Source organism: Cibotium barometz, chromosome 28 (assembly GCF_041138505.1).
Source record: "Cibotium barometz isolate CiBa-2024 chromosome 28, ASM4113850v1, whole genome shotgun sequence".
Taxonomy (NCBI): Eukaryota; Viridiplantae; Streptophyta; class Polypodiopsida; order Cyatheales; family Cibotiaceae; genus Cibotium; species Cibotium barometz.
Window position 1 is genome coordinate 45,610,736 of NC_141073.1, and position 19,829 is coordinate 45,630,564.

Below are 19,829 nucleotides of genomic sequence, written 5' to 3' on the forward strand. Positions count from 1 at the left end.
AACAGCCTTTGCTACTGAAGATGGCATCTTTGCCTATCGTGTTATGCCATTTGGTCTAACAAATGCACCGGTTAATGAGTCATGTATTCAAGGAGTACCTTAGGCAATTTCTTGAGATCTTCATGGATGATTTATGTGTTCACTCACAAGAGCGTGATGATCATATAGAACACCTCAGACTTGTGTTTCAAAAGTGTCAACTTTATCGTATATGCTTGAATCCTGACAAGTGCAAATTCATGGTAAGACAAGGAAAAATTTTGGGCCATATTGTTTCTCGCAATGGGATTTCAATAGATATGGATAAAATTGATGTCATTGTCTCATTACCTCGGCCTATCAACCCTAAAGGGGTACAAACATTCATGGGACATTGTGGCTATTACCGTAGATTCATCTACATGTATGCTGTCCTAGCCAGACCATTATATGCTCTTCTTGTAAAGTTTAATTGGACTGATGAGTGTGAGGGATCCTTTGAAAAGTTGAAGCAAGAATTAGTGACTGCACCCATATTACGGGCACCAGATTGGAACCAAATCTTTCATGTCCATATTGATGCTTCAAACTTTGCAGTTGGATGTATTTTGGCTCAATCGGGAGAACATAATAAGGATTTCCCAATCTCATATGCTAGTCGACAGTTGAACAATGCTGAGAAGAATTATACCACAACAGAAAGAGAAGGATTGTCCATGATATATGCAGTGAAAAAGTTTCACCATTACCTTTTGGCAAACAAATTTATATTTTTTGTGGATCATCAAGCATTGCTATATTTGGTGAATAAGCCTTGTGCAACGAGAAGGATTGTGAGGTGGTTTATCATCCTTCTTGAGTTTGATTTTGAAGTTGCAGTTCGAAAAGGAACAACTCATCTTAGGGCAGATCATTTGTCTCAAATCACCTCTGGCGAAGCTCCTGTGGGTGTGGATGATGATATGTTAGATTCAACACTTTTCCTTGTAGAGACAGCTCCTAGATGGTCTGAATCCATTTTAAAAATTTTGACAAGTGGGCAGATACAACTAGCAGGTCCTAATGTGGACCTATGGGGACCATTCACGTTAATCTCAGGGAGATTATATCGTCAGGGTAATGATGGAGTGTTGCGGCTTATACCTAACCTGGACCAATATGAGGAAATCTTGGAATGGGCACATGCGGGTATCGATGGAATCCATGCATCAGCTACTACTTGTGTGCGACGTATATCTCAGGATGGGCAATGGTGGCCTACCATGCATGCGGATGCTGAAAAATTTGTTCGTAAAACTGTGCTTCATGTCAAATTCAACAGCCAATTCATAATGTCACATTATTCCAAATTTCAACTACACCAAGTTGGAGTAAGTATATTGTGGACTATCTTCAGCATGGTCATACGGATCAAAAAATTCCTAAACATCGAAAGCACGCTATTAAAGTTGAAGCGGCAAACTATATGCTGATAGAGGGCCAACTCTACAAGAGGGGCAAGGATGGCAACTTACGCATGTGTGTATGTGAAGCTGACTACTTGAAAATCTTAACTCATGCACATGCAGGTATTGGGGGTGGACACTTTTCGGGCAATACCACAGCTAAGTTAATTAGGTGGTCTGGGCTTTGGTGGCCAACCTTACAAATGGATGCCAAAGAATATGTAAAACGTTGTGACGATTGTCAAAGGCCCAAACCTCCCATCACAAAGGACAATATGCCATTGCGGCCTATGTTAAGCACACGTGCTTTTGCAAAATGGGGTATTGATTTTGTCGGTCCCATTAAACCTCCAGCTTGTCACACGCATGCAGAATATATTATAGTCGCAACCGACTATTTGACCAAATCGGTAGAGGCAAAGGCTACAGTCAAAAATGATGCTAGAACCATAGCCAAGTTCTTGTATGAGTACGTGTTTACACGCTATGGCTTACCCATTGAAATCGTTAGTGATCAAGGTGTACACTTTGTGAATGAGGTCATAGAGTTTTTGCTTCAAGAATTTATGGTAATTCACAAGCGTTCTGCACCCTATCATCCCCAGACCAATGGACAAGCTGAGAGTACTAACAAGATTCTCTGCACAGCACTCACAAAGATTGTTGAGGGACATAGGACTGATTGGAAGCAAAAGTTGCACTCAGTTCTTTGGGCATATAGGATAGCCTATAAAACATCTGTGGGAACAACCCCATTTGAGCTTGCTTTTGGGCTAGACGCAATTCTTCCCATTGAATTTCTTGTACCTACTCTACGAGTAGCTAAACAATTGGATTGGACTGGTCATGAGCTTTCACAACGCGTTGACGAATTGGAAAAGCTTGATGAGACCCGCTTATTGGCGGTAATGGGGATGTATGCCGAGAAGAGGAGACAAAAGCAATGGTATGATAGAAATGTAACAACTGGACGATTCAAAAAAGGAGACCTGGTGCTCTTGTACATTCTTAAGAAGCATAAGAGAAAGCTCAACCGCGCTTTGCAGGCGACACTTGCTGACAGGCCAAATCCACTTGTGGGTATCACTATTTTGTTTTGTAGTTTATTTTCATGTGAACTGTAATATGTTCTTATTTGATTTCACTAACTAATGCAGGAGCAATATGGTGAGGATGACATGACAAAGGTGGCTCGGCCGAGGGGCGACACTGAGAGGAGCGACGGCGTGATCTCGACAGGTGGGGGCACGGGTGGTGGCGCTGGTGATGGTGGTGTTGCGGGTCAGGGCACGGGTGGTGGCAGTGGTGATGGTGATGGTGATCACGACAGTCTGATACTAGTAGCGACTCGTATAGTTATGGCTCATGTAGTGATCATACTTACGGATTTGTTTTGTATATGTGAGGATTGATCACCACACACTCTAGACACATGTACATATATTTGTCGATGATATATATTGACGTATGTTCGTTGCATCATTGAATTTGTCTATTGTCAAAGCAATTAATTATTTGTCGGTAAGTTAATTAGCCTAAGTATCTATGAGAACGTTATTTATTTATCTTTACGTTAAAAAAAAAACCCTAAACAAGGAAAGAGGTGAGGCCACGTTGTAACACATCAAAAGAAGCAAAAGATTGGCAAGCATCAACAATTTCTCAAAATCTCTTGGAAAACTAGATAGAGACAAATCAGAATCTTTATCACAGTTCTAGTGACTGTTTTTCTATGTTAGGCTCTAATATTAACAAGCTTTTGATTTTCATAATTTTTGCAGAGGTCCCAGATTCTACGCTACATATCAACTCAAGCTAAATTTCAAGCTTAAAGATCCAAACTATGAAGTTTCAAAGCATGTGATTTCAAAGTATCAAGCTCAACATAAGCTATTACGATTACAATACCATGTACCATGTACCAATTTATGTACCATGTACCAATTGCAAGTATGAGGTTTCAACATGATACCAAACCAAGTACCAAGTACCAAGTACCAAGTACCAAATCTAACCCTCTCTCCTTGTTGATACCCATGGGCTTCAAGATCTGCTTGCCGGCTATCACCTGGTAGCTACAACTATGAAGTTTAATGGCCCTCCTTATATATAGGAAAGCATGCATGCAGGTTGCCGGCCAGCTAGACAGTCATGTAGAGAGGAAAAATGTGAGAGGGAAAAAGTGTGTGCATATGTGGGACAATGGGCAGTGCCCAGGACTGTAACTCTAACAGGAAATAGTACTGCTTGATTCTAGAAGGGCTTCATGAGAACTAGACGCTATTTGAACAGGTAACAGACTCTCAAGCTCATGGTAGGCTACCTTCAAAATTTCCAAGGGGGTCCCTCCCCTTACGAGCTCCTAATAACGAAGAGAGAGAGAGTGTGCACTATGTGTGTGTGTATGATATATATATATATATAGATATATATATATATATATATAATATGTCTATATGTGTGTCGGGGAGAGAGAGTGTGAGTGACAGGTATATAGAGTCTAATTTTCATTTAATTTAAAGTTTCAATTTCAAAAATTAACAATAAAAGAGAGCTAGATAGCACTGTTTACCATAATTCATGTTTGTTTATGTCTGGTCTGACTAATCTCCACAAAAACAATGACAGTACCGAGTATAATCACAATTGCAAGGAAGCAAGCAGCAAAGAGAGAGAGAAATACTAGATAGAGCTAGAGAAAGAGAGAGAGAGATGCTAATAAGAGTATGTATATATATATTCCCATCGGTATAAATTTATCGACTAGCAATTTTTTCCCGTTGCGCGGGTGTCGCATAAGCGACGCATCGCTTATGCGACACAATCGTCATCGCTTAAGCAACCTTTTCGTTGCTTATGCAACGGTTTATAATTTTTTTAAAAATTGACGCTTATGCGACGTAAAGAGTCACTACAATATTCTCTAACAACATCGTATGAACGACGTACTGCAACTATGCCAGTAGAGTGACTCTAAATAGCATCGCTTAAGCGACGAAAAAGAGTCGCTACAAATGTCTAGTAGTGATTTATGCTTGATGTTTGGAAGGTCATAGTAGGTGTTGCAAGACTTACCATCTTCATCATCACTGAGCAAGCGAAAGACAAAGATAAAGAGTTGGTGAGAGTTGGTGATTTCATTTTGAATTGATTGATGTACACATACAAGAAATGATGAGAAGTCTTAGAGAAATCACTGAAAAAAGTAAACGCTTGGGTGAAGCCTCAAGCCTTAGCATGATAACCTTACACTACAATAAACAAAGAGCACAGCAACCGTGAAAAATTTAAAGAATCTATGTATGGAAAAAAAACATTCACACGGCTATCAATGCACCTATGCACGTGGCTACAGACATGTATACAACTATATACATAGCAATGTGTATAGCCATGCACATAACCACGGATACAGGCATGAATATAGCAAGGGACTGTCTACAAAAAAAATGGAGATAGAATGGGTGAGATATGTGGGGACATGTGTCTCCACATCTCTCCTTGTTTTCATTTTTAATCACATTATTTAAACACTACTTAATCACATTTTTTTAGAACACTTAAGATTGAAATACAATAATATCATGGATTATATTGTGCATTACATACATAGTTGCAAATTACATAAGGTGTTCATGTCCAAAAAATGAATAAAGATGAAGAAATCAAAACTAATTAAATTAATGCATCATCTTTATCTTCATCTTATCTTCGTCTTCGCCTGCATCTTCATCATATGCATCACCACCTTCATTATCACGTCACTTTCAGCATCGTCTTCCTGTGTTAAATAGTGATACACTGTAAAAAAGTTAGCCACAAGTAAAACAAGTTGGGTGATAATTAAAATTCAAGTTCAGGGTCTCACCAGCTATGCTAGTTGGATATCCATTTTAGTGACCACTCCCTGGCATTTGAGCCACTCCCAAGTATCAACTTCGTTGTGATGCTCGCGGTACCTATTTTCCCAAGATGTTGGAGGGGAGACATGTTACCCTTTCCTACAACAAAGTATAACATGCATGAGATATTAAAATCATCATGAAAAATGAAGTAAACTTAGTGAAAAATGGCAAAGAGAAAAGTTACAAATTGTGTGAGCCAGCCTGCCTTTTCTCTAGATCCATACTTTGTCTGCACCGTACTGCAATAGTTGACTCTTATGTGCTGCCTTTTGTTGAGGGTGTTGAGTACCCTCCCTGGGTTCCTTCTTTGCCTTCTCCCAATCTTTAATGGTGCAATTTGTGGGTATTTGTTTTCCATCTTTCGTGCATCTCTTTGTGCGAGACTTCGTATCATTGAGGATCTTTATTATGCGATTCCTTGCCCCTTCATCAAAAAACACATGCATGGTGGATTTGGGAACTGCTAATGCATGCACTGCCCCACATACATAGAATCTCTTTCTTTTTCTATTCTTCCCATGGTCTGAAGGTATCCTTATAGGTTTTATTAACTAATTATAAATGATGGAAGGTATAATAAAACCTCCATTTCATGTCATCTATATAAGACCCACCATCCTCATTAAGGGTATAGTAAATCATACCACCCTCCCTGGCACGTTTTTTGTCGCCATAGGTGAAGGTGACCGTGCACCTCCCCGAAAGCATCAATCGTACCCACCTCCCCAAAAGCATCCATCACACCCACCTTCCCGAAAGAATCCGTCGCGATGACGACCTCCCCAAAAGCATCCCATCACACCCACCTTCCCGAAAGAATCCGTCGTGACCACCTCCCCCACTACTAGATCATCGATAGCTCTAAGAAGCCCTCGACTTGAGTGGCGTTATGAGGATGCCGCATGTTGAGGAGATGGCACTATGGATCGATAGAAGAGCACTGAGCACTAGGATGAGCTAAAGGAAGAGGACTAAGGAAAGTGGAAGAGTGAGGGGTAGGTAAAGTAGAAGTGAGAGGGGTAGGGAAGGTAGAAGTGAGAGGGGTAGGTAAAGTGGAAGAGTGAGGGGTAGGTAAAGTAGAAGTGAGAGGGGTAGGTAAAGTGGAAGAGTGAGGGGTAGGGAAGGTGGTGGGATGCATGGGAGCTGACGTGTCTAGCACATAAAAGATAGGGGATAAGCCCAAGCGACTCTAATGCTCGGCCTCGTACCTAGAGTTCAATTGGTACCAAGCTCTTGTGCCTACAAGAGATGGGGAGCATAGTTGCATGAAGAAGAGAGCATGAAGAAGAGAGAGCATAGATAGAGGAGACGCAGGTAAGTGCGCAGGGTGTACACAATTATAGTATGCAGCTATACACATGACTATAGCCATGCGCTGCTAATATGCTGCTACAACCACGTATATAGCCACGAGAATAGTCGCATACTAGGAAAAAAATAAAAAAAATCCAGAGAGCATTATCGAGAGCTAAAAATATCCCAATATTACAAAAGAAGAAGCACCAAATGTATTGTAGTATAATCAAATATCGACTAAATTAAGACTGCCAAATCAATGAATTAGGGTGATCTTGGCCCGTCTCTTACATCTTCAATCAAATCCATTCAGGAAAAATGGTCTATCTCAAGATTCATATGTCCCATTGCAAGATCAACAAAAAGATATATCCCAATAGCAGTGGCCTCTCAACATCATCATCATGCTCTGAATCAATTCCTTCCTCGTTATCTTGGATAAAGCAACCTTTATCTTAATTAGCTGGTGGTATCTTGCGTTATTCATCTGCTTGATCTTCCACTTGTGCATTTTCAAATGCCACTTTGTCCACGAGCTCTTCAACATCCCTATCTTGAAAAATGCTCTTTGAAGGAGGAGCAAATTGTATGACATACCACCATTTCTTGTCATTTATATGTATGTGAAACATAACCTTTTAAGAAGAAATACATAGAGTGTAAATTAAACATGCATAAGCATGATATAATAAAAGCTTATGGTTAGAATTTACTTGTTCATAGTGGTGAGGTAGCACATGCCTTTTCACGGTTGCTTGAATGGCTCCACACACATCCTTGAACCACTTTACATCCAATGTAAAAATTTGGAATGTCCTGAATCCAACCTTTAGGATGTTTTGAATCATGCCACAATAATCAAGCATTGTTATATTTTCTTTCTCAAAGTTTGCCGGAACCCCACAATCTTGGGTATTTCTTTTTGTATCTATACATTGACTATAGAAATGCCTTCCTTCGGACAACATGGCATTGTATACCTTATACTACCACTAACACTACATGAAATATATTTATGATATTGAATAACCATATCATGAGATTCTACTTAAATAAAAAAAGAGAAAGTAGAGACACACTTACATGAGGCTCACATCCTCTTCCATACTCCTACTCTTCTTCTGTGTCTCACCATCTCTCCAATGTTTTTCGGCCTTTTCCATTTCTTTATAAAGACAAATAATAGTACAATATTTTGGAAGTGATGCAATCTTTGAAGTAAATGGTAAACCTCTCGAACACATCCTAAATGCTCTTCTCTCTTCATACTTATTTCTCCTCACCTGTTCATATCTTGCCACCCACCTCTTCAAAACTTCACTATTGATAATACCAAATGTAATCACCTTCTTCAGCATTCTTGTGTCCATTCTCCTTTCTTTTTCTTTTCTTTGTGGTAGGTGGGGCACCATGCGCTCATCTTTCTCCTCACTCCACAATCGTTGGCAATGTGGGATCCACTCGAGAGAGATACTCTAAAATGAGGACACATGCTTCTTGCACTAGCCAACCCTTTACCATTCTTCCTTCTGGCCTAGCTCTTTGCCTAACAAAATCCTTCAAGGTCTTTATGAAATGCTCAAGGAAGAACATCCACCGATCATGCACAACACCACACACTAACACCTCATCTATCAAGTGTCCCACAAGATGTAATTGAATAGTGAGGATAGTTCTTGGGGGTGGTTCTCCTCTATCATACACACTACCTCTACCGCCATTACCCAAGATGCATCAATAGTGGATGGATGGATATCCTTGGATCTTATGTACGTATGATGGAGTTGAGTCCATTTCATTAGAATGAAATTTCTCACAAACTAGCACATGTTAGAATTTTAGTTTTTGATACCTCACCACCGTTCCCATTTTGTAAATGGCCTTGTGCACTTTTTGATCTCCACACTCACTAATTATATGGAAAGAATGAATTATGTAACATAAAACATTGCAATCAATGATATGTAATTATAATAAAATACCATCATGCCACTTATATAACTAAAGCGAACATACCTGAATCATTCTTGTGCCAAACATGCATTTTTAGACCATACAATTGAGTTGCTCCTTTCTTTTTTGTTTTTGTGAATTCCCCCTTTGAAGAGCCCATGACACCCATAGGGGTAGAAAAGGAGGTAATTTGATCTTTTACTCTCTTCTCCTCATTCTTTGTCAATAGTTCTCTAGAATCGTTAAAGTATCTCTCTTGCCAATTATGTGGTCACAAATACTGGATGCTACATTTTTTATGATGTGCATCAGATCTAGAAGATGATTGATTCTTAGCTTTGTCCAATATGGGAGACAAAAACACCATATTAGTGAATTTGGGAATTTCCCAATTCCCATTTTTAAATACTTAAAAAAGGGGACATGGATAACATGTTTGTAAGTTTCTCAAAACCCTATCATATGACTTATCGTTGGAAAGTGCTTGAAAAATGGAATCTAAAGAGCTATAAAGCGCTCATTTTGGATTAGTGGTGTTCAAGTTATGGTTAATCCAAACTTTTGACCACGTGTCCCAAACTTGTGGGAAATTCCCATATTCCCCAATATGGTGTTCAAAAGAGGATTGATCACCTTGTCATTCTTGTCGATGGTGTGTATCGGACGATCCTCTCCACAATAGTTCTCAATATCTTACTTTTAGAGGATTTAGGGGACTCCTTTTGTAGATGGAACAAACTTCTCATGATCAATTGGAAAAAAATGGTGATGGTCTTCATACACGACCTTCTTGAGATGCATAGGCCATGATATAACAAGGGATGGCACAAAAATAGGACAAGCACTGTGATTGGATGTTGTGAGACCTAGTTATGCACAATGTACAAATAAAATATATTTCGAGCCATATAATATTAGATAATTTAAATTAAATGGACGTTGTTTGAAAATAGAAGACATACCAAAGTACTCTTCATATCCCATAAATTCATGTATTGAAATTACCTTCCCCTATGTGCTACATTGGGACACATCATGCACTTGGATGCCATGCCATAGTTTCTCCATCTCCTTGATCGAAGGTTCAAGATACACATCAATGTTCTTGCCCTTATGCTTACTGGGCACAAGAAGAGCTAGTCTCACATGACCTTTCTTTATTGACTTCCAAGGAGGGAGACTGTAGTTCACTACTATCATTGGTCATGTGGTTCATGATGTCCATTTGAGACCAAATGGATTGAATCCATCCATACCCAATCCAAGTAATAAGTCAGGTGGCTTGTCCTTGAATTTTGATCACTTCTCTTCTATGTGTTGCCATGCCGGTGAATCCTTCCAGACCCTCATGATGCCACTAGTGGAACGACTTGTGTGCATGCCATGTCATGTTTTCAGAAATAGACTTACACTAGAACATGTGTTGAATGTGGGGTAAGATAGGAAAATGCATTAACACCTTTTGAAGAATCATCGCACCTTGCAAACCACTTGAGTAAACAACACTCTGAGAAACCCAAAATAGCACACAATAATTGACACATGTATGTATACATTTATAATCTATGCCAAGTGCCATGTCAATACTCTCTTAGCATACGCCCTTGTGCTTGGCATCTTGTTGTTTGAAGGAAACATCTTCTTCATAGGCCTACAAAGGATTTGAGAGAATTTTAAAATATTATTTATAAAAGATATGGTATGTCAAAATTGTGAATTGGTAACCACAAACGCTAAAGAGGCTTGTAACACTAGCATTGATCCAACCATACATGGTCTATACGTTTAGTAACTCCTAGGTCACATTATGAAGGGTGGAGTATGTACACCCCTCGTAGAGTGGAGTACAAGCATCTTGTTGTAATTGATCTTTGTCAATTGAGGCTTCGGGATCCTCCTCTCTTTCTTTCTCAAAAAAGTCATCCAACATCTCATCCATGCCCAAATCTTCATTGACTTCATGTGCCATTGATGGAGGCATTTCTTCCTCATGAGCACATGGGTTCACCCCAATTGAATCATGGATGTCTCTAAAGCCTTTATGTAGTTCTTTACTAAACACGGAGTAATGAGGCACATACTCCCTCATTCTACAACGTGTCTTCTACTCATCCTTATCCTAAAAAACATGGACTATGTTATGAATACCTAAAGCATGTGCATAAGCACTTGTGACAGAGAATACCTAAAGCATGTGCATAAGAACTTGTGACAGAGAATATACACTGTTAACCCTGATCAGAAACCTCTCTAGCATCATTCTATATTTTACATGTGCGATCATCACTTGTCTATGAAAGGTGCACCACATGATTAATAATGGAGACTGTATTCTTAGATTGGCGTTTTACATAAGCCATGCCACGAGATTAATAATGAAGATTGTATTCTTAGATTGGGGTTTTGCATAAACCTAGGTGGTTGTGGATAGCCATGGACCTATTTTTTAAGTACGGCCGCCCAAGGTGTGAAGGTTATGGACCAATTATAGTGACCATTCATTCTTTTATGCTAATTCACAAGGGTGCTCTTATTCTTATGCTATTTCTTTCTTGCTTGCCTCTTGTATGTTTAAGCTCTTGTGTGCTTGCTTGCATGTGTGTGTGAGAGTGAGTGTGTCATTGAGTGATAGAGGAGGGTTGAGCTTCCATTGGAGCTGCGGGTGGCATTGGAGTGGAGCTTGGAGTGTGGCTATGCGGCAACAAGCTCTCCTATGAGAGTCCAAGCATAAGAAATCAACGAGGTGAGTGACACATCCCATTTATGCAATGGTAGGCTAGGCTATGGTAGATTAACCTCTCAGTTTGAGTTGTTTATTTTCCCGAGTGTGGTGAGGCAAGGCCCCATGACACTGGCTAGTTCTTGCACTCTTTCTATGGCGCAAGGGCTTCCCATAAATGGTGCCCCTAACGGGAAATAGCCACAATGCATTTGGAATACCTGTGAGTGTAATTATCTTTTCTATTTTTGCACGAAGGGTGAAAATGAATAGATGGAAATGTGTCCATTTTGTGACAATGTTTGTATTTAAGTTAATTTTTGCATTTTTTACTTTTTTTTTGCAATTTCTTCACTTTGTTCAAATTCTTCCATATTCTCCAATTGCATTAGTGTAATCAACAAAGAATAATTACACTTAATGCTCTCCCTAATTTAGGACATCTTGATTGGCTAGCTACATGTATTGCATGTAGGCTTTTAGGTCACTAGCCACAAATTTCTAAAATTTGTTTTGTGTGGTTATAAAATAAAATCTTGATATATTTTATGCCATTTTGCATGTTATTTTTTTCATGTTTCCAAGTTTTTTGATCGCCAAAATGAAAACCGTGTAGTGTCATATCTTGGCCTCCTTTGGGACATTATCATAGAGGATTATTTATGCTATGGAGTTTTATTGGTCGCATTATCACTCTCAAATTTAGGTTGGTTTTGGATTATTGCATCCATGGGAGGTAATCCCAAATGTTTGAACTACTTGCTTTCACTATTTTGTTTTATATCTTGTTGTTATGTAATATGTTAACAATTATTTTGCCTTATGTGGTAGGGGAAACTATTGGTTGGGTAGATTGGTACTATCGTATATAAGATCTAGAGATATGGCAGTGGATTGTTGTCATACATCACTTTCCCTATCGTTACTATGACAATGGGGGCTTTTGGGACAGATGTGGTGTTGCCATTCTTTATTGGTTCTCTATGTTGAATGCAAAATTGTAACATTGTCTTAGATTTGACCATTTTTTGGGTTTATATACTAGTAAGGTAAGAAGGTAAGGGGTTGCATACATCATTATAGTCTTCTTTGTTTGGACACGTAGGAAGATGTTGAGTCCTGACCATGTCGGATGTCTTATTGTAGGTGTCACCTTGCAACTCACAACACTCTTCCCATGTCTGGAACTGTGTATTTCTCCTTCTTACGTGTTGTGCCACAACTCTCTTCAGATATAGCAGAGCTTCTCTCTCTTACCTACTAAATGTATACCACACTGTAGCATATCTTATCAATACACCGAATATTAATTTAGAGGCTCAAAAGACTTGTAGAGGGAAAGCAACACCAAGTTGCACATTTTGGCATGGAGGGATGGAGGAAGAGAGAGGGAGAATTAAAACTAGGGGAAAATATATTTTTCAACTTGTTACCAATTTGGCCTAATGCTAAGTAGGACATGGCATTCACTTTAATGACTGTTTTGGAGATACCAAGATTAAGAAAGACTATTATTCCTCTTTAGGGTAAAGGATGCCGGTCCAAAAGTAAGAGAAGGCAAACCTTGGTTTTTCACACACCTAAACCCTTAAAAGAGGCACTAGAGGTCACATTTTTTACATGAATTTGTTAATATGGAGAGCGAGAACTAGTTTTGTTACATCAAAAGTTGTACAGGAGAGTTCCCTTCTACTCACCTTTTCTTTACACATTTATATGGGATGTTTTTAAACAAATGCATGCATTTGATCTGCTTCAATCATCAAGAAAGTGAGGGCTATGGCACGCAATATTGTTTTTGCAGCTTTGCCTAAGACCAAATTGTGGCTTGTTTAGGGTGAAGACCACATGATGGCACACCTATTTCTACACCTAGGGTGTGGCTAGTGGATGATGGGATATGTCTATAGCCACATCTTTTCAAGGCACTTCATATGCATCCTATGGATTCGGTGGCATACCATTATTTGCTAGATGTATCTTGTGCTAGGGATCTTGGGGGTTTGGAGATCCATGGTGGTTTGGAGTGCATCATTACTTTCATTGCAGGGTATTTGGAGTTGTTTTGTTGTCCTGGTGGTGTTGGCCTTTAGGTGGGCTGTGGTACAATTCCTCTAGTTAAAGAATGTTTGAGGTCAATTCATTTATGCACTTGGATGGAGTCTATTGAGGGTCTTCTATCTTCATATGTATAACCATTTCTTCTACCTAAGAGGCAAGGAGGCCAGGGGGAGGCTAGAAGTTCACATGATTGGGATGATGATATTGATGAGCAGTGGGACACAATCCATATGAGTAGTGAGCATCTTGACCTTATTCACTGCTACATTGTTGACTATTTATTTGGGTTTGTTTTTTGATGTGCTGGGACTATTGTGACTCTATTTTGATATAGTTTAGTGTTGTTTTACAATAGATCATCCAATTTTATGATTTTGGTTGCGTTCGTGCATATGTTTTAAGAATAGAACATTCAAGTTTGATCTTCAAGACACATATATACTCAAACATGTGAATTTGCAAAAACTTAAAAAAGTTATACTTTATTTTCATGCAAAGTGTTCTACTAGTGTATGCTAAAGTAATAGCAAGAAGCATGGCTAGAGACACATGTTTTAAGATGGACCATGCAGAGAGCGACATCATGTTCGTCATGAGTGTGACTCAACTTGATTTGTTATGGTGTATGGATAATGCAACACATTGTTTTTGTATTTTTTTGTGATCCATGATTGGTGATTTTTTTTTTGTCTTATGTAGATATTGTTAATCTCTACATTTTTTGGATCCCATTGAGAGTGGGCATGTTCCGTGCAGTTAAAAAAATGTAGTTGGTGTAGTATTTCAAATTTCTATGGTTAACATGTGAATATTGTGTTTTGATGATGTGCAAATCTAGTGTAGTATTGACGTGATCTTCATATGTATTTCAATGATAGAAAATGTGTTTCTTCAAACAAAGATTATCCTACACGTGAATGGAAAATAATGTAACTGCTTATATGTCTTCTGCTCATTTGATTGGTGAACAATGCTGCATTATTTTCTAGGTACGTTTTTGTTTTTAAAATTTGTCAAGATAATTCCAATATTTTGGGGTTTGCTCTGCCAAGTTTTGCTCCAATTTTCACCTCACTCGGAAAAGGTTGCTCGGTGTTTACTGAGACGCAGTATTTTTTTAATAAGTTTAGTGATTTCTCAAGAAAGTAGAAAATCAAGAGAGAATATTCATGCAAGTATACTCTACAATAGAATGGTGTAAGAAAATTAGCTTACATGGAGCTTGTAAGCTCTCCTTTTGCTTGAGGGATTGAGGGTTCTACTCTTGTTTGAAGCAATAGTGGCCACCGATTCACTTTGGAGAGGATTAGGCAAAAAATAATTGAATTATTAAAAAATTCAATGTAGATGGCTCAGGAGGACAGGAGAAGAGTAACAGTGCATAAACACTATTAAGATTTTACAACAGGGGGAGGCTTCTTTTTATAGGAAAAAGTGAGCCTCTAACCAAGCAAATTGATTCTATAATTTTCCAGATCAGTTTGGTCAATGTTTGACCATTTTTGGGTTAGTTCAGCTTACTTTTTGGATCTAGATTTGAAACAGGAGGGATGAGAGATGAAAATATCTCATTTTATTGATTAAAAAATGGGGGTAATGATGAGAAGAAGGTGCCTACTTCATGAGGGGAGATCCCCACATTGAGGTGTCAAAATTTAGTTTTTTAATTCTTTTCTTTGGTCCTTAGTCCACTCTTCATCTTATGTGAGCATTTACTCATTTTTTGGGGGTTTTTGTTTATTCTTCAAATTATCTCCTCCCTACATTTGGATTAATCTCATTGGCATGTCAAACCTTTGTTTGGACCTTAATCCAAAATTTGCTAAAAATAGGGTCCCTTTAGGCTAAGGTCTTTTGTGCACAATATAATTTATTTCTAATGCACCTTAGGAATTTCTTTTTAAACTTCTCTTTTGGGGGAGTTTATTTTAATAAGAAGGGATATTTTTCCATCATCATTATAATTAAACCTCTTCATTAATCTTAAAAATATCCATTTATCATTATGCTATGTATGCTTATAATTATGCATACATAACATAATTATAAGCATCATTATAATTAAACCTCTTCATTAATCTTAAAAATATCCATTTATCATTCCTATATGAAAATACTTACAAAAATGTTAGCATAACTCTTTTTCAATCTTAAAATGAATTAATATGATTTTTCTTAATCATAAATAGGCTTAAAAGAATTAATCATCATTTTTATCTAGATTAAAATCATAAAAATACTTAATCTTTTTCTCTAGCTTGTCAAGCCTAGAGTTTTGATTAAGATAATGAGACTAGCACTAAGATCCATCCTTCTAACAAGGATCCAACTAAAAAGATGATTAATCTTTCAAAAAGAGATATTTATTAATCAAAAATATTAAATTTAAGCATAAAAGATTAGCATTAATCCAATTAAACATTATGAATCACTAAAAAGCTTGATTTCAAGAAAAAACCATTGATTAAAAAGCTTTCCAAGCAATAGAGAGGTTGGGAAGAAGATAACCATTAAGAAAGATAGAAAAAACACCATGGATTAAGGCTTACCCTTGGTTTTTGGCTTGATTCTTTAAAAAAGAAGTGAAGCCCACAAGGAAATCTTGGCCACCAAGATAGGGAGGGTAATCTACAAAGGAGGATGGAGATTTATGAAGCTCCAAAGCTTCCAAAAGTAGAGGCAAAATAGAGGGATAATAAAATTATACTAGTTTGAATATTATATTGACACGTAAATACAAAAAGATGAAAATACAAAGGAATGAGGGTCTATTTAAAAGTGAGAGAGGCCACCAACAAAGTCCAACTGGGATATAGAGGCTTCCAGCTTCAGTTTGATCCATTTTGGACAAGTTTTGGACCAGTTTGGCTGACTTTTTGATCCAGTTTGGAGGAGGAGATATAAAATATCCCAATTTTTTTGAATTAAAAATGAGAAGTAATCATTTGATTTAGGCACTCCTTCATGATCCCCCTCCCTCCTTACTGAGGTGTCAACAATTCAATTTTTTTAACTAATATACCTCATTTTTTAACTAATAAACCCAGTACTTGGTCAACTCTTCATCTTATGTGAGCATTTACTCCTTTTTGGGGGATTTCCTTTTATTCTATGCATTTTTCTTATTGAAACACTTGGATTAATCCTATTGACCCTTTTGAATACTCTTTGGACCTTAATCAAAAATTTCTGAAAATGTGGACCCTTAGGCTAAGGTCTCTAATACACATATTCAATTAATTCCCAATGCACATTAGAAAATTCTTTTTGAACTTCTGTTTTAGGGGAATTCATCTTAAATATAAGGAGAAACTTTATATCCAGAAATATCTCAAAATTGAATTACCTCTCTCTAGGCCAAAACAAAGGAAAATACCATTTTCTTGCATTCTGAAATACGGGTTGATTATAGGGGACTGAGAGGAGAGCTTATACATCTTTTAGTGCTGAGGAGGAACCTTACATCCTCTCCCACTTGAAAAATGTGAGTTGTCCTCATCTCGCAAAGTGGGGATACTCCTTTACCTACGCTTCTCTCTCTAAGGACTCTTTTTCGAAGAGTCTTCTCCCAAACATGAAGAATTTCTTTTGGCTGGAGTTCCATCTAGCCTTGAGTCTAAGAAGTCAACTATTCATCATCTAGCACATGACTCGAGCTTGGTACACACTTTTTAAGTAAACTAACATGGAATACATTATGTACTTTGAGATGGGGAGGCAGAAGAAGCTCATAAACTAGATCTCTTACAAGTTACTTTCAAGTTAGTAATGGCGTATGGCCCACAGTATCTTGGAGATAGCTTTTTGTACTTCCCTAGAGATAAAGAAAATCTCTTAGATCGTACACGAATGAAGACTATGTTCTTTTCTTGTCAGCATACTGCTTTTGTCTGTCCTAGGCAGCCTTTCTTTGCGGATTGCTTGTATTTGATGTTCCATGTCATCAAGCATCTATCTGAACATCTTGACCTTGATCAATGGGTCAAACCAAGTTAATGGTGTGAGGCAATCTTGTCTGTATAGAGCTTCGAATGGCCTCATCCCGATACCTTGGTGATAAGAGGCATTGTAAGCAAACTCAACTAGATGTAAGTTGCTTAACCACTTTCTCAGTTCTCTGCCATAGCATGATCGAAGAATATCTTCAATTACTTGGTTTACTCTTTCAGTCTCTGTCGTTCACTATTCTTCTGGGTAAGCCATGCATCCTCAAAATCTCCTCGTGAGAGAGGAAGACTCTGGACGAACATCCACTGCACAGTAGGTTTCTTTTACTGGAATCAGATGGGCAACTTTGGTTAATCTGTCAACTACCTCAAAATGGAGTTGTAACCTAATTACACTGACGATAATCCAATAAAAAAATCCACACTGATACATTCCCACTTCATTTGTGGAATGTCTAAGGGATGCAGCTTTCCTGGCATCTTAACCCTTTTTTCCTTGACTCTTTGACATGTTAAGCACTGATGTACATGATTGAGTACATCCCTTTTCAGTCCTAGCTAGAAGAAGCTCTTCTTTACAGACATGTAGGTCTTTATGAACCTTGGATGTCTAGCTATTGGGCTATCATGGGCTTCCCTTAGAATTTTTCGCTTTGTTTCCTCATCATTAGGAATGCATAGTCAATTATTGTAATACATGCATCCTTTGTCCAATTTGTACCCAAGAACTCGACTCATTTCCTAAGGAGTCTTGCTTTCCTGCATCAATAAGGTAGCAATAGGGGCAAAGAATTTGTCTTGCAAGATCTGCTCTCTTGTTTCACTGATTAATGGATTTGACACTAATGTTATTGCAAGCAAGGATGCTTTCCTACTGAGCGCATTGGCTACCACATTTTCTTTCTCTGGTCGGTACTTTATCTCAAAGTCGAATTCCTGCAGGGTCTGCATCCACCTTCTTTGACGCATGGTGAGATTCCTTTGGGTGAAGATCCACTTCAGACTTTGATGATCTGTCTCATCATCAAGGTGAATCTTTGTCCCCCAAGAGATAATTTCTCCACAGCTTTAGAGCATAAACTACTGAGAGTAACTCTAAGTCATGGAAATACTTGCATAGGTTTCCTTATTTTCTAATCTAAGACTAACTTACGCAAGCATCCACAGAAAATAAAAGAATGTGTATTGCCTGAATCAATCAAAAGCTTAAAGTACTTACCCTTGTATTCTGCAGGAGTCTGAAGGACTGAGAAAAATGACGATTCTTCCCTTGATGTTCAATAGCAGCATAAATCTATCCTCTTTCTTCCTCCATTGCATCAGCTATTGTGAATAGCTCTGGTGGCTCTGCTGTCTGGGGTGGGACTCTCTTTCGTTGGCTTCCCCAATTCTGGACGGGGTTTTGAGACCGCTTTTTTGCATTGAAGCTGTAGGATGAGCTGACACTCTTCTGGGGTTGCCTTGATTTTGGAGAAGGGGACCATGATTGGTTTGATATGAAGGAATCGGTCTCTGCATTCTAGGACCTTGGCTTCCTTGGCCCATTGACATAGAAGGAGTTGGGCAATCCTTGACTGGTGCCCCAAACCATGAAAACCAGAACACATGTTTTCACTTCGAAGCTCTTCCTTCTGCATCTTGGAAAGAGCTGGATTTCCTGAAAAAGTTCTTTGAGGAAAAGGTCTTCCTTCATTTTTGAAACTTCCCAGCTCCTGGTTCTGATTGGGACCTTGGTGTCTTTTAGGATGCGGAAGGTTGGAAGTACTTCCCAGGGTTTGGAATGTTTTAAAGGATGAGGGAGCTGGCTTTGGCGGTGGGACCTTAACAACAAAGCCCTTGGTGAAGTCTTTTGCCATATCCGCACTATTTCAGCCACCCATTGAAACTGGTTTAGCATTATTTACCAGGGTATCCAAAGGTTTGTTCATTCCTTGAATGAACCTAGCCACATTAGTTCTTCTTCTTCCAGCGCTGGTGAGTATTTGAGGAGAAGAGCGAATGCTTGGTGGTATTCCTCCATGGTATGGCTTCCCTGGGTTAGCTCCAGGAACTCATTCATCTTTGTTTCTAGAAAGCCTAAAGGACAGAATCTCTTCCGAAAGTATGCCTTGAGATCATCCCATGTCTGGGTGTTCCGATCCAGAAAGTTTGTTTCACAGTGATTTCTCCGTGCTACTCTGGTTGTTTCTACAATCTTTATCCTGGCAAGAGCAATCTTACTTTTCTCATTGTATCCAGTGACATCAAAGTATTCTTCCATGGCTTCGATCCACTTTTCCACTGCCTCACCCAAGTTTTCCCCTTCAACCTTGAAGGGACCTGGCTGAGATCTGTGAAGAGCTTTGCGAACATCAGGGTCAAGCTCTTCCTCATCCGTGAGAGGATCTAGCTATCGCCCCACAATTCGCATGTCTCATGATTCTGCAAAAACCATAACTCGTTAAATTTCTATCTAACTTTATCTCAAGATCCTAAGACTTAAGAAGTTTAAAAAATTAATTACTTTAAAGAAGGTAATCGTTCT